General features: G+C 55.5%; 1 protein-coding gene across 2 annotated transcripts in view; it reads right to left on the bottom strand.

Moving 5' to 3' along the window:
* The window catches only part of CSNK1G2 (casein kinase 1 gamma 2), a 42,039-nt gene extending 31,665 nt beyond the window's left edge, over positions 1-10,374 (bottom strand). Inside the window, exon 1 of one of the 2 annotated variants that reach the window (XM_056512748.1) lies at positions 10,248-10,374. The gene's annotated coding sequence lies outside the window, so the exon portion shown is untranslated. The remainder of the gene's footprint in view (positions 1-10,247) is intronic. The other variant, XM_056512747.1, reaches the window with a different exon arrangement.
* Positions 10,375-14,008: the final 3,634 nt, after the last annotated feature.

The following is a 14,008-nucleotide window of genomic DNA, read 5'->3' as shown; positions in this document are numbered from 1 at the left end:
CAGCCCTGCCTGGGACCAGGGGAGGAAGAGGCAGAGACAACACGCAGCACTGGAGGAATGAAAACCACAGTTCCATCTCCCACCTCCAAGATGTGGGATAGCTACTCATCCCACAGGGAATGGGGGCAAGGGGCAAGCTGAATACTCTGGAAGGGGTTTTCAATGAGCCATGCACACACCAGCCACAGTTTAAAGGGGGAAACAGACCCAGAAAGACTCCAGCTCAGCAGATTCAGAACAATTCCAGCCTGGCTGCCAAAGGCCTGAGCGCAGCGATGGCGAGAGCTGTGTGTGCCAGCAGGGTTCCCTGCTCCTCAGCCATCTGGGGACTGTCACTCTGCACAGATCTGCTTGGCCTCCTGTCATGTGTAGCACTCCCAGCCCCTTTTCTGTCAGCAGGATCTGGGTTGGCAGAAACACTTTTAATTGTAGGATTTTATTTTTTTCCTTAACCCATATCCTCTTGACAGAACCAGGTTAGGAAGCAGCTGCACTGGCAGATCTGGGGTGGCCTTTTGCAAGGCAAGGCAGGGGAAAAAAGGGGTGCCTGGATCCAGTTATCTCTTCAATCAACACAACTATGGTTAATCACAACTTCTTCACCTCTCCTAAAGTCACATGGAAAGGGGGAGCACCACCAGCTCAGCTCTGTCCTAGCCCAGTCCCTTTGTCCTGGAGAGTCCCAGAGCAGAAGGGATGTCATTCCCACTGGTGACAAGGGCTGTTTCCATTTCTGGGTGGCAGAGCTGCAGCTCTGCCAAGCTGAGCTGTCCCACATTTTCCCCTCTGCTTTTTCCCAAGGCTGCTCCAAGCCCCACACATTTCCCCTCAAATGACTGCCAAACTGCACAGATTTGGGGGGGACAAGAGGGGGAAGGAAAGGTAAGCACCCAGCGGGGCTAACCAGGAAACCTCTCCCCAAAGAACTGTCAAATTCATGTGCTGAGATGTCAAAACCACTTCCCTGCTGCAGAGGCACACAGGAGCTGACTCCTGCTGCCCTGGCTCCCAGCTCTCCTCCCCAGCAGGGACAGCATTCCAGGGCCACAGGCAGGACCCACAGCCCAGACCATGAGGAGGAAAGAGCAGCACCATGCAATTAATCTTTCCTGCAGAATAACTGGGGCAGAGGGATGCTCTGTGGCATGACAACATCCATCAGCTTCTGTGCAAGAGCCAGCAGCATCTTCAGGGAAGCAGACAGCAATCCACACTTCGTTCATCTTCCCACCCCCTCTATTACAGGACCATCAGCAGCTCAATCCATTAGAGCTTTCCTTGCAACCTTTCAAAGGTATGCAAGCGACCTGCTTATTTCACAGATGGGCATGGAAGGATCTGTGATCTCAGAGAAAAAAAAGAGGATAGAGAACAGCAATTTCCAGCTAACTGGAGACTAACTGGGACAAATTCCAGCAAGCACCCCAGCCTGCTGGCTTGCAGGGATGGATAAGTTTCAAAACAGAGGGACCAGAGACCTTCATCCCATTCCTGGTCCCACCACAAGCCATGCAGGATCTTTTCACTCCTTCATCCCTCACACAGAGGATCAGCCTCACAACCCTTTATTAATCACTGGGACAGCTTTGTGGATTAAGGATTTGGTCTGGTTTGCACCAACCTCCACAACAGAAAGGTACATTCCAAAGGTTTTTTCCTCATTTTCCCTTGCTCCCCACCTGTGTGTATTTTGCAGGGGCTGAGAAGTCCAGGACAGAAACAGGAAGAGCACAGGACTTGCTACAGCTGGAGGTGGTGCTGTGCACTGGGACAGGAATCTTTCAAGGGGTTCATCTCAAAAACTCTCTCAAGCAGGTACATCCAGTGCAACCTCACTGGTTCCTCCCTTCCCCTTACCTGCTTCTTTTAACCCTACACACAGGGCTCAATTTATAAAATCAGAGAGATCTTTCCAATGAAGGAACATGTAGGATACACCCCCAGGAGGACCCATTTCATCTTGCTGCTATTAATACCTGGAACACTATTTGCATGAACAGATTGTCCTTTCCCCCCCACTTCTGGGCTCTCACTTCTCTGGTTTGTCCCAGAAATCCCAGCCAGCACACGTTCACCCTTCTCTAGTACACACTTCCATCCAAAACCCCAACCTTTCCTTTTTTTTTTTTTTAGTTAATTACTCATGTTTCTAGTACACATCACCTCTTTCAACCCCTGCAGACAGGATACAGCTCCCCTGGCTCCCTCATTCATTAGGCAGCCAATTTGTGGGCCTAAACCCATCAACTCTCATTATGGAAAGGGACCAAGACTTCCCACAGCTGCCCAGCATCTCACTATCCTCCAAGCTGGATGGGGCTCTCACTCCTCTTTGCTTCCCCAGAACCAAAGCTGTGACTAAGAGTCAGAGCCATGCTCTCCCAGCTTCAAGCTGGGCCCAAGGGCTGCTTGCAAGCCCTCTGCCACACTGGCACAAAGGAGTTCCTAATCTTTCAGAGCTGTGCTGAGCTCTGCCCACAGGACCCAGGAAAGCTTTCCCCTTGCAAACAGCCCTGTGCCTTTGGTTTTGCTTCAAGAGGAAACATGTTTTTCTCTGTATCCAGGCATAAAACAGTCAAACCTGGCCAAAATCATCCAATCAACAGTACAGAGCATGACAAGTCAGGGCAGAGGGTTACCATGGAGCTAAGGAAGCCCAGATTTCCCAGCCAGACCCAGAATTCCTGCCCTGCCCTGCCTGCAGAGAGGGGATGGGAAGAGGATCAGGCTCCTCTCAAGTGCTGTGTCTCACACATCACAACCAGCCCATGCAGCCTGAGATGCCACCATACCCTGACCCAAACTGTGACACACACCAGCACACAGCCCCGTTCAGCTGCTCTCCCAGAAACGTGGGACAGGGTCAGCACTGAAGCAGCAGCAGGCTTTACCTGGTTGTTTGGGGCACCCTGTGGGAAGGACCACACAGAAAGGTGAGAAGAAGCCATGAGCACCTTATCAAGTCAGCCCAGGGGATGGGAAATCCTGCCATTAGCAGGATCCACTGCAGAGGATTTCTCAGCTAATGAACTCTTGCCACCACAGCCCACAGCAAAAGCAAAAGCAGCAGGGCATTTCTTTTCTGATAAGCTGCTTTTACAGCGAAGTCCAGCCTGGCTGCCCACACCAGCCCCAGCTGGAGAGCAGCTCCCAGCCTGTGCCTTTAAATCCCCTTGGCAGTGCAGGACTGGGGCTGAGGGAGCAGACACGCCCTGTGCTCCAGCGCTGGAGCACACAAACATTTCCTCCCAGCCATTCCCGCACCCAGGCTCAGCCAGAGCTGCCTCAGACCTGCCACAGCTGTGCCAGAGGGAACACAGGCTGTGCCACATGCACCTGGACATGCACAGCCTAAAACTCATTTCCTGAATCCCTCCTGCTTCCTCGCCAGCACTGGACATTCTTCCCTCAAACTTCTTCCTTAAGGCAAATATTTGGAGTCTAACATGCATTCCTCATGGAAGGCACAAGTTAAATATTGGCCCTAAAACAACAGCCAGTGCCTTTCAATGATTCTGGCTGGAGAAGTACTGCTCTGGACTTTGATTTCTGGCTCTGAACAAAAATAGGAGCAAAGCACTGAGCATTACACTCCTCTCCTGGGAGAAGTCAGATTTCAGGCTCTGCAAGTCCCATGCCAGGACCACAACCAGCAGTAGGAACTGTCCCTGCTCGTGCTTTCTCACACCTCGGTGTCTGCTGTCACCCAGCCAAGCTGCTGCAGTGCATCCTCTGCACTGGGCACAGGATCAGTCTGAGTCTCATTTCCAGGTCTGTGATTGTATATCCTCAGAGAGACACTGAAGAAGACCTGCTGGAAACCGTGGGTGCCATCCAGGGCATTTGCATGCCTTTCTCCTTCCCTGCCTCTGGCTGCACCACCAGCATTCCCAAAGATGCCCACCTCTCCATCCAGCCATGCCCAGCTCCTCAGTGCAGAAGATCTCCAGGCTGTTCCTGCTCTGAAGGTAGCCCAGCTCCCAACAGATGTGCTGGCTCTTGTAAAAAAAATCCCAGCAAGGTAGGAGAGCAGTCAGAGAGATGGCAGTACAATAAAAGGGAGAGGGAAGGGTGAGAAGAAAAAGAAACCTGCACTGAGGTCAGTACACCTGGAGCCTGGCAGCACTCAGGTCCTGCAATGTCATGGGCATTTTCCACATGGATCAGGGGAGCAGCTGCTGTCGTGCCTCTGCAGCCAGAGCCCTGCAGAACCAGGTTTGTTGCACCCCAGAGCAGCTCTGCGATGTCCAGATGCTATTGATCCAAGCCTGAGCAGAGGGGCTGCTCCATCACCCCCACTGCAGGCAGGTCCCAGAGCCCCTGCCAAAACCACCCCAAACCAGAGCCTGCTCCAACACCAAGGGGTTGCCCACTGCTTCTCCAGAAAACACCTCAACAGTTACCCTGAGAAAGGTTACATGGCACAGATGTGCTACACACCAGCTCACACAGGGTTTGCTCTATGTCCTGCTAAATTCAGCATGGGGTGTGTTAAATGAGCTTCCCTTTCACTCTCCTGTGTAAGTCCAGGAGCACCTTGCTCAGCTCTGCCCACTCTGAGCAGGCCTGGGAGGCAGGAGAGGGACTGAGCAGTGGAGAGCTGCTCCCTGGCAACATCCCCCGTGGTTGTGTGAGATGGAGAGCTCTGATGGTCTGCTGTGCTGGAATTCCTTCCCAAGACACTTACGATGCTGCTTCAAACTGGGGAATCTGCTGGGGGCTCTGACAACCTCTCAGTGAGATCCCCTGATGAGACAGACATCCCTCTGGAAACAGTGTGGGTTTAAAACCAGCTGCAAGTCACCCTGGTGGAAATGTTAAAGCTCTGAGCACTTCCTCTTCCCTCCCCAGCCACCGAAGCCCATGGAGCTATGAGCTCCAGCAAGTTTGAGCAGGAATTCCTGAGGCTCAAGGCAGAGACCAGCCTGTACCTGTCAGCACAAACACACTGACCCTGCACTCCCCGAGCCGACTGCAGCTCTTCAGCTCCCAGCTCTGAGCAGCCCCTTCCAGCACTGGGACCCCACCTCTGAGTCCTTCCTCAATATTCCCTGTACTTGGCAACACTCAAACCAGCATTGCCTTCAGGATGAGAGGAACTGGCAGAGCTGGGGGCGAGGGGATTCCAGGAGAGCCTCAGCCTGCCCCTCGCCCACACACACAGCACAGAAGTTGCTGGAAAGCACCATCCTCTCCCTGCATCAAACCAGGGAAACCAAGCAGAGTATAAACTTCATCTCTGCCAACAGTCCCTGCTAAAAAAAGGATGAGAGAAAGGGTGTTTTGCTTTGTTGTTTGTACCTTGGTGTTACCTCAAAAGCAGCAAGATTTTTTTACCTGCAAACATTGGGCAAGGACAGAGTCTGCAAGAGTGGAGCTTTTGCAGCACAAGCACAGCTCTGTTTGGGTTTAAATTAGATTTCCACTGACCTTTTTGAGCCCATCGTTCAGCCACCCACACCCAAGAAGCCCCTCTTAGCAAGACTCTGCAGCCCCCAGACTGGGAATAAACCCCCAGAGACTTGGCTGTGCTCCCAGGGAACCCCCACACCCCTCCCAGCACCATTCCTGCTGCACAGAACTGCTCAGCTGCAGGGTAGCAAAGCTCTTCCAAAGGAAAGCTGCACAAAATCCAAGTTCAAGCTCAACCTTAACCCCTGTTTATTAACTTAAGAACATCCCTCTCAGGGTGACAAAGCCCGTGCATCACCTGCCAACTGTCTCATTCACCACTGGGAAAGCAAAGGCCAGGCCTGCCTCATTAAAAAGCATTACATAACCTTAAGTAACAAAGGGCTACAGGACATTCTTTGCTTGGTGGACATGTAAAAATGAATGACTCAAAAATTAACACTCCTTTCCTCCAGACTCCCGGTGTCTGCAGCACCCTGGGAGGCCAATGAGCACCTTATTTCCAAGGCAACAGCATCATGGCTTATCCCAAATCCTACTCTCATATCCAACTTACTGCCACCCCTGCCCTGCAGACACTGAACAACACACAGCAGTGCCCAGCTCTTTCAGAGCACACTCCCCAGACACCAGTGGATGTGTTTCTGCTGCCTAGTGGCTCACACTGGGGGGAAGCTGAGATCTCGGCCTGTGGCACAGGGACCCCTCCCCAGCCTGGGGTCAGCTCAGCTGGACCTCACTGGACAGGACTTTGGGCTTCCTCCATGCCACCATCTCAGTGCAAGCCTTTCACAAACAGGACTGTGAGAGCATTTGTCACCACAAGGCCTCAAGACCTGTGTTTCCTATGAGTGAGGATGTTTCTGCTGTGACATTTCAAGTGCCAGGGGGGAAGGCAGTGTCAGCAGGGCAGTGCTTGGAAAGGCCACTGCCACCAACCTCCAGCAGAACACAGACTCCAAAGGCTCTGGGAGATCTTCCTGGAGACACAGTAAACTTCTGTCCACCATCCTGCTGGAGCCAAAGAAGCCAATTTGAAGTCTTTACAGAACTAACTGAATTCCTCTACTGAAGGAGCAAACTCTCCTTACCATGGGTGGTGGATGAAACCAGAGACTTCTTGCTCCATGTAGCATTTTGAAACACCCTGCAAAGCCTTACCTAGAAGTTTCAGCCTACCTGAAGAGCTGTTTCCTACACCACACAGGGCTCATTGTGGGTGCTGATGTGCTGTGAGAGGAAGGCAGAGAGACATCCTGTGGTTTTACAGCCACTGCACCACCCTCCCTCCTGCCTCCCCCGGGCTGGGGGGCCCTGTGACTGGGGGGGTCACAGCTCTGAGCACCACAAGTGGCACCCAGGAACCTGACAGGGCACGACAGACTAGGCAGGGGTGTGCTGGAACACCTTGGAATGGAATCACAGAATGGTTTGCTTTGGGTTGGAAAGGACCTTAGAGCTAATCCAGTTCCACCCCCAGCCATGGGCAGGGATGCTGTGCACTAGTCCAGGGCACTCCTTTGATCCAGCCTGGCCTTGGAACTTCCAGGGACAGGGCAGCCACAGCTGCTCTGGGCAACCTGTGCCACGGCCTCGCCACTGTCACAACCAGGAATTTCTTCCCAATATCCATCTAACCCTGCCCTGTGTCAGGAGGAAGCCTTTCCTCCTTGTCCTGTCACTCCAGTTCCTGATGCGCAGGCTGCTTTTTCAAAGCCAGTTATTAGAAATAATGCATCAATGTAACACGCAAGGGAGGGGCTTCCCACAGGAAGGGCTGCGGGGCTGCAGCCCGGGCAGGAACTGAGAATTCTTCAGAAGGAGGAGGGCAGCTAGTGTGAATCAGGGAGCCTGACAGAGGACTCTGATGCTCCACAGAAAATCACCTTTTCACCTCCCTCACAACCAAATCTGCTGCTCCTTTACAGCAACAAACCTACCAGAGACATCAACTGCCAGCAGGAAGTAGAAACAGCGTCTCATGAAACCCCAAAACTATTCACACAGCTTTTCTAACAGGAAGGTGACTTGTTCTGCAGCAGAAGCCCAGAGCTGCTGGGACCTGCTCTCCCTCCCTGCCCTCCCAGCTCACAGGGTACAGCTGGACCAAAGCAGACTCCAGGTCACACCATGTCTGGGCCAAGGAAGGAGGCTCAGGTTCACAGCTTCTCACTGCATCCACAACGAGCCACGTCTGCCCAGTCAGAGCCCAATTACAGGGCTGTGGGCAGAGCTGCTCCCACAGGCTCTCAGCAAAAAGCCGTGGCAAACACATGAAGGAAGCTCCTGTGCTGGCACACTAGTCTGTCCCTGCTGAGCAGCACTACAAAGGAAGAGGGTTTGACTCCTCAAACTGCAGCAGGAAGTCACAGGAGCAACACAGGGCAAACCAGGCCACTGTCCTCTGGTACCAAACCCCACAGTGCCTGGCCCTGCCGAGGGAGGGGAGGGTTTCCTCCCCAGCCCAGGGGCTGCAGCTCTCCAGCACACCCCACAACAGCACATCAGGGGGTGCTGCTCACCCAAGGCTTCCCTCATCCCTCCCACCGAGCCTTTAGTGCCTGTGGAGCTGCAGTTCCTGTCTGAAGGCAGAGATAAACAGCTTCCTACCCACCCTGGCTCACACAGTGCCTGGGCCTTGCAGCAGTGCTCCAGATCGAGGGCCAGGAACACACCTGGAGGGAGCAGCCAAGCACAGGAGTGCTGCTCCAGCACAGCTCATCCCAGCTCCTCCTAGGAGGAAAGGAAAACCACGGGGAGGGGGGTGGGCAGGGGGAGACAGCTCCAGAGCACAGCCAGGCCCAGCAAAGATGTTTATTGGCAGCTGCTCTCAGACATTGTGTCTTCCAGCCCACTGGGGCCGGAGGGGGGTGGGAAATACTGATTGTCCATGAGCACAGCCCTCATGTCATTCCCATTGATCCGCTGAGTCACTCCCGTATTAACAGTTTTGACAACACCCGGGCTGCACAGGAGCTCTGACACGGAATACAAAACAAGGGCCACTGAGAAGAGCAGCGCCCAGGAACCTGCTGAGCTGCCAGGGCTCGCTTCCTCCTCTCAGGAGCTGCACCAAGAGCAAGCAGCACACACCACGCTGCAAGGGCAGAGCACACAGCTCCATCCAGTGTGCCCGGGGAAGCTGCTGGACACAGGGTCTGCCCTGCAAACCACCACCAGCTGCACCCCAGGGATGCAGGGGCAAAGCAGAGCAGCTGCTGCTCAGGCAAAGGAACTGCACAAGTGATTTTTAAGTGATTTATAAGGCCTCACAGAGCTGTCAGCTAACGAGGTGGAGGCCCTAAGGCACGAGAGGGCAGCCACCTCTCCAGGCTGAGGGACAACCCCTAGAGGGCTGGGGGCTCCCCAGATCTCACGTTCCCACAGACCTGAGCATGCTGGTGTTGGGTCAGCCACCACCACAACCCTCCCAGCACCCCAGAGCTGCTCAGGAGTGATAAAACACTGACCAAACAACGTCCCTATCTGCAACGTACCAAATTAAAACAAAACCAACAAATCTTTGGCAAGTTCCTCACAGCAGCCAAGCCTATCCCGCCACGGCAAAGGCTCCCCATGGAGGCCTCCTGCCCTAATTTGCAGCAATTCTTTGTCAGACCACTGGCAAACACCAAACGTTTGCTCCAATCTGTTATATAAGGCCCAATTTTTAAACCTGTGTGCTGGCCGTGGGGAGATGGGGGCACACTGTGTGTGACGGGGCAGCCTGGCTGGCAGGTGAACCTCACACACTCCTCAGAATGCACTTCCACACTTCCAACCACTTGTTGTGTGGAAAGAAAACAAATGGATTAGTTAAGGAGGCAACTTCCAAAGGTTTTACACACCTTTCAACCCGGGTCCAAGCTAACACAAACTGTTTGGAATGGGCTGATATCACAGCAACTCAAAAGGTGTTTGTGAAACTTTGCTTTTTAACTTTTAAAATACACCAAACATGGCAAGTCTTCATGTTGCCCAGTGCACAAAACAAAAGGCACCTTCCTGACCATCCCTACAACTTCCCATCGTTTGCTCCCCGAGATCCAGACCCAGCTCCTGGCTCAGCTCCCTCCTGCCAGCCACAGGCCTCCCCGGCAGAGCTGCTCCTCATTCCCAAACCTCGGGACAGCTCGAGTCGGCTCCTGTCTGCTGGGGGCAGGAGGGGGAGGGCACTTTTCCCTTTTCTCACATTCATCCTCAACCCGCTCCGCTAAAGAAAAAAAAAGCCGTTTTAAATACCAGGTTCAGCAGTGTCCTTTCCCCAAATAAACACTTCCCAAGCCCTCTGAGAGAGGAAAGGCACATACAAAGGAGCCAACATCCTGCGAGGCTCAGCAGGCCGGGGCAGGGCGCGGGCCGAGGGACCCGGGAGGATCCGAGCCCATCGCTGCCGCCCGCCCGGCCTGGGGGCACCGGGGGCTCGCACTCCTTCCCCGGGGCCACAAAGCGGCCGCGGCCGGGAGGGGACGGGCCGAGGCGGGCCTGGGCCCTCAGAGCCTGGCCCAGTCTGACCCCAAAGCCTCCCGCACCCCCCGATCCCAGCCTGACCCCCACAGCCCCCCATTCCCCCCCGGCCCAGACCGACCCCCCCTCAGCCCCACCACCCGGCCACCTCCTCAGGCCAAGCCGGGGCCTCTCCAGGCACCTCCGCGACCCCCACGGCCCCCTCCTCTCTCCGGGCCCCTCCCGGCGCTCAGCTCCCCCCGCCACCGCCCCGGCCCCGCCGCCCCCGCCCGCGGCGCCGCCCGGCCCGGCCGCCCCTCCCCGGTGCCGGCCGTGCGGAGCCGAGGCCGCAGGGCCCCCGCCGTCCCCCGGTGCTCCCCTGGTGTTACCTCGGCGGTCCCTCAGCGCCGGGCGGCGGCGCCGCTGCCCCGCGGCCGCTCCCCCATGGCGGCGCCCCCGGCCCGGCCCCGCTCGCCTCCCCTCCGCCGCTGCGCCAACGGCGTACGGCCCGCGCTGCGCCAACGGCGTACGGCCCGCGCCGCGCCCGTGCGCGCCCGTGCGCGCCCGCGCGCCAGCGGCGCAACCGTGCTTCGTGAATACGGGCCGCGGGGCGGAGCGCGGCGCAAGCGCAGCGGGAGCGAGGGTGGCGGCGCAGCGGCGCTGGCGTAGGGCGCGTTCGGGAATAGCGGCCGGCAGGCGGCGGCGCGGCTTTGCGGCAGCGCCGCGCGCTTTACGGCAGCTCCGGTTAACCCCGCGCTGCCCGGAGCCGCTGTCGGGACGGGCGCGCTGTCGCGACAGGCCCTGCGCTGCCTCAGCGCCCTGCAGGGCTGGGGGGCGCAGCTCTCACACAGGGCACGGGCCGCGCTGTAGAGTGCCCTGTAGAGACCCAGCCCACTGATGGCTACGGCTCCCATGTGGGTTATCGTGCCGCTGTCGCGACTTGGATGCCACCGTCCTCTGGGTGGGGTACGGGCCTGTTGCAGGGAACAGCATGGAGGGGGCATCGACCCAGTTATGGGGGACAGGCCTTAATGTGTGAGTGAGCCCCGCACGGAGTACAGCCCTGTTTTGGGGTACAGCCCCATTCTGGGGTACAGCCCCATTCTGGGCTACACCCCTGTTCTGGAGTACAGCCCCTGTTCTGGGGTACAGCCCCATTCTGGGGTACAGACCCTGTTCTGGGGTACAGGTCCGTTCTGGGGTACAGCCCTGTTCTGGGGTACAGACCCTGTTCTGGGGTACAGACCCTGTTTCTGGGGTACAGCCCCTGTTCTGGGGTACAGCCCCTTTCTGGAGTACAGCACCCATGTTTGGGTACAGACCCGTTTTGGGGTACAGCCCATTTTTGGGGCACAGTTCCCTCATCCCCACATCCAGCCACGCTCCAGGCCCTCTGGGGCATCCTCGGGATGGGGACTGGTGGTGCTGCAGGGGGGGCACAGCTGTGGCACCCCATCCAACGGGAACAGAGGGAAGTCAGGGTGGGATTTTACAGGGATTGTCACCTTTTTGGGGACATTAGCTCTGAGCAAAGCCATTCTGAGGGAAACAGAGGCACTGTCATTGCACTGTCTTGCAGGGAACTGAGCTCCAGGACTGTGGGATCTGCTGGGACAGGAACTGAGCAGGGACACAGAGCCCACTGCCACCTCCTAAAGCCTTACATTTACATGTACTCCCTCAGCAAAGGAGGGCACAGCCAGAGGATCATTTCTCACCCCTTTTTTCTCAATCAAGTTTGAGGCTCTCAGGGTAAGGTTGGAAGGAGGGGACACCTCTGCACAACCCTGCTGTCACATCTTCATGCATCAGCATGGAGCAGATGCACCCCAAAAGTATTTTCAAGCAATGGGCAAATGAGTTTGTGTGGGTTTTGGGGACAATCAGGTCTCCAGCATCACCCCAAGTACCCATTTCCAGTTTGAGTTGGTTGTCTCTCCTGTTGCAGAAATGTTCCAGGGAAAAGCTCTCCCCACAATGTTTGGCTGGAGGACTTTTCCTTATGGGTGTTTGCCCCTACAAAAAACGCTGATTTTAGAGCATCAGGAAAATTCTGAACATGTGAATTCCAGCTGCTCCCATCCTGTTCCTGTGCTGTGACCTGGCTCAGGAGGGTGTTGAGGTGCTGTGACACATGTCCTACCCCTGGAGAGGATAAAATCACCCCTGGGGAAGATAAAATCACTGCTGGAGAGGACAAAAATCACCCTGGAACCCTCCCTTTCCTATTTGCCCCATCCCACCCCCCATCTGCAATTTTGTGGTGATTTCATGCACTTTGAGAACTCACAAGTTGTTCAGGCATTTGGCTGGAGAATTGAACCACCCTCTGGAGCAGGAGAGTGGGGAAGAAAGGAGTTTTGATTTTATTTCAAAGGCAAATCTCCAGTGGTGAGTGCAGGGTGTGCCAAAGGCCTGCAGAGACACGAGCAGCTCATGCCACAGAACCAGCAAGGGGAGCAAGAAAAGCCAGGGAATTTCTGTTGGGAAACATTCAGCCAGGAACCCTGTCCCTCTCCTGTGGGCAGAGACAGCTGGGGCTCATTGACAAGCAGACAGCACAAAGGGACCACTGTGATTGCATGGGAGAATGGGAGAATGAGCTGCTCTGGGGCAACACCTTCCCAGCTGGAACATCCTGGAAACTGCAGGGACAGAAACACAGCAAGAACCAGAGAAAAGGAAAAGCCAGGCCCTCACAGTGTCCCTCACACCCTGATGCTGGCAATCCAGAGATTTTTGGGAGCTCCTTAGGGTGGGGGGCTGAGCTTGGCTGCACAGCCACCCCCTTTCCTAAATCCAGGCACATTCCTGATAAACCCTGCCCAGTCCTCCTGCAGCAGAGGCAAAAAACCCCTCATTCCAAATGCCAAGGTCCTGCTTGAGCAGCAGCTGGAGCAGGAGGTTAAAATGTGCCTTGTGCTCAGAGTCTGAGGCCCTGGAGCAAGAATTGGAGGAAAATCCAATCCATCCTCATGCTCAACACATCAGGGCACAGCAGCAGCTGTAGGGAACCACTCACAGAGAGAAGGATGGTGAGGGCCAGGCAGGGGGAACCTGGCACAGGGCTTTGGAGACAGGGAAGACATGGAGATCAGCAGATGTCACATCAACAGCTGTGAGGGAAATGGCTCTTCCAGGATTAAATATCTGCCATGGAGTGGAACTGGGGTGTGACACCACAATATGGTGATTTCTGTATTCCAATCTGGAGTGTTGTGACCAACTCTAGGGCCCCCACACTAGAAAGACACGGACCTGTGGGAATGAGTCCAGAGGAGGTCATGGAGATGTGCAAGGGCTGGAGCCCCTCTGCTCTGGGGACAGCCTGGGACAGCTGGGGTTGCTCACCTGGAGAAGAGAAGGATCCAGGGAGAGCTCAGAGCCCCTTGCAGGGCCTAAAGGGGCTCCAGGAGAGCTGGAGAGGGACTGGGGACAAGGGATGGAGGGACAGGACCCAGGGAATGGCTGCCACTGGCAGAGGGCAGGGCTGGATGGGATATTGGGCAGGAATTGTTCCCTGGGAGGGTGGGGAGCCCTGGCACAGGGTGCCCAGAGCAGCTGTGGCTGCCCCTGGATCCCTGGCAGTGTCCCAGGCCAGGCTGGGATGGGGCTGGAGCAGCCTGGGACAGTGGGAGGTGTCCCTGCCATGGCAGGGGTGCGATTCAGGCTTTAAGGTCCCTTCCAACACAAAGTATTCTGGGATTCTGTGATAGCTTTGGAAAAACATTTTGGGCAATAAATTCAGCCACATGCTAAAGGGATTCAACTCACCTTTGCTGTCCAAGCCCATTTACTTCAGGGGTAAGTCTCCTTCCAGGCAATAACTGGGGAAACAGACACCAGCACTGCCAGGGGCTCTCTGCACTATGGAAAGGCCACAAAAATGACCCAAGTACTTGGGAGATGGAACTTTCTCCACAGCTCTGCTCTCCAATCCCCTTGTTAGAAGATGGGAACAATGGCAGCACCTTTAGTCAAAGCTGATGGGGCATCTCTAAGAGTACAAACCACAACAAGCCACTGACACCAGTCCCCAGCACAGAGGATGAGCCTCATCCATCAACATACTGTTCTTTTACAGAGAAAACAACATGCAGTGGGAGACTTTGGAGGAACACAGAGATTTTGCCATTTCCCTCTGCCAGAT

The sequence above is a fragment of the Oenanthe melanoleuca genome, chromosome 28 (assembly GCF_029582105.1).
Source record: "Oenanthe melanoleuca isolate GR-GAL-2019-014 chromosome 28, OMel1.0, whole genome shotgun sequence".
Classification (NCBI taxonomy): domain Eukaryota; kingdom Metazoa; phylum Chordata; class Aves; order Passeriformes; family Muscicapidae; genus Oenanthe; species Oenanthe melanoleuca.
Note: the sequence above shows the minus strand (reverse complement) of the source record. Positions and strands in the feature narration are given on the sequence as shown.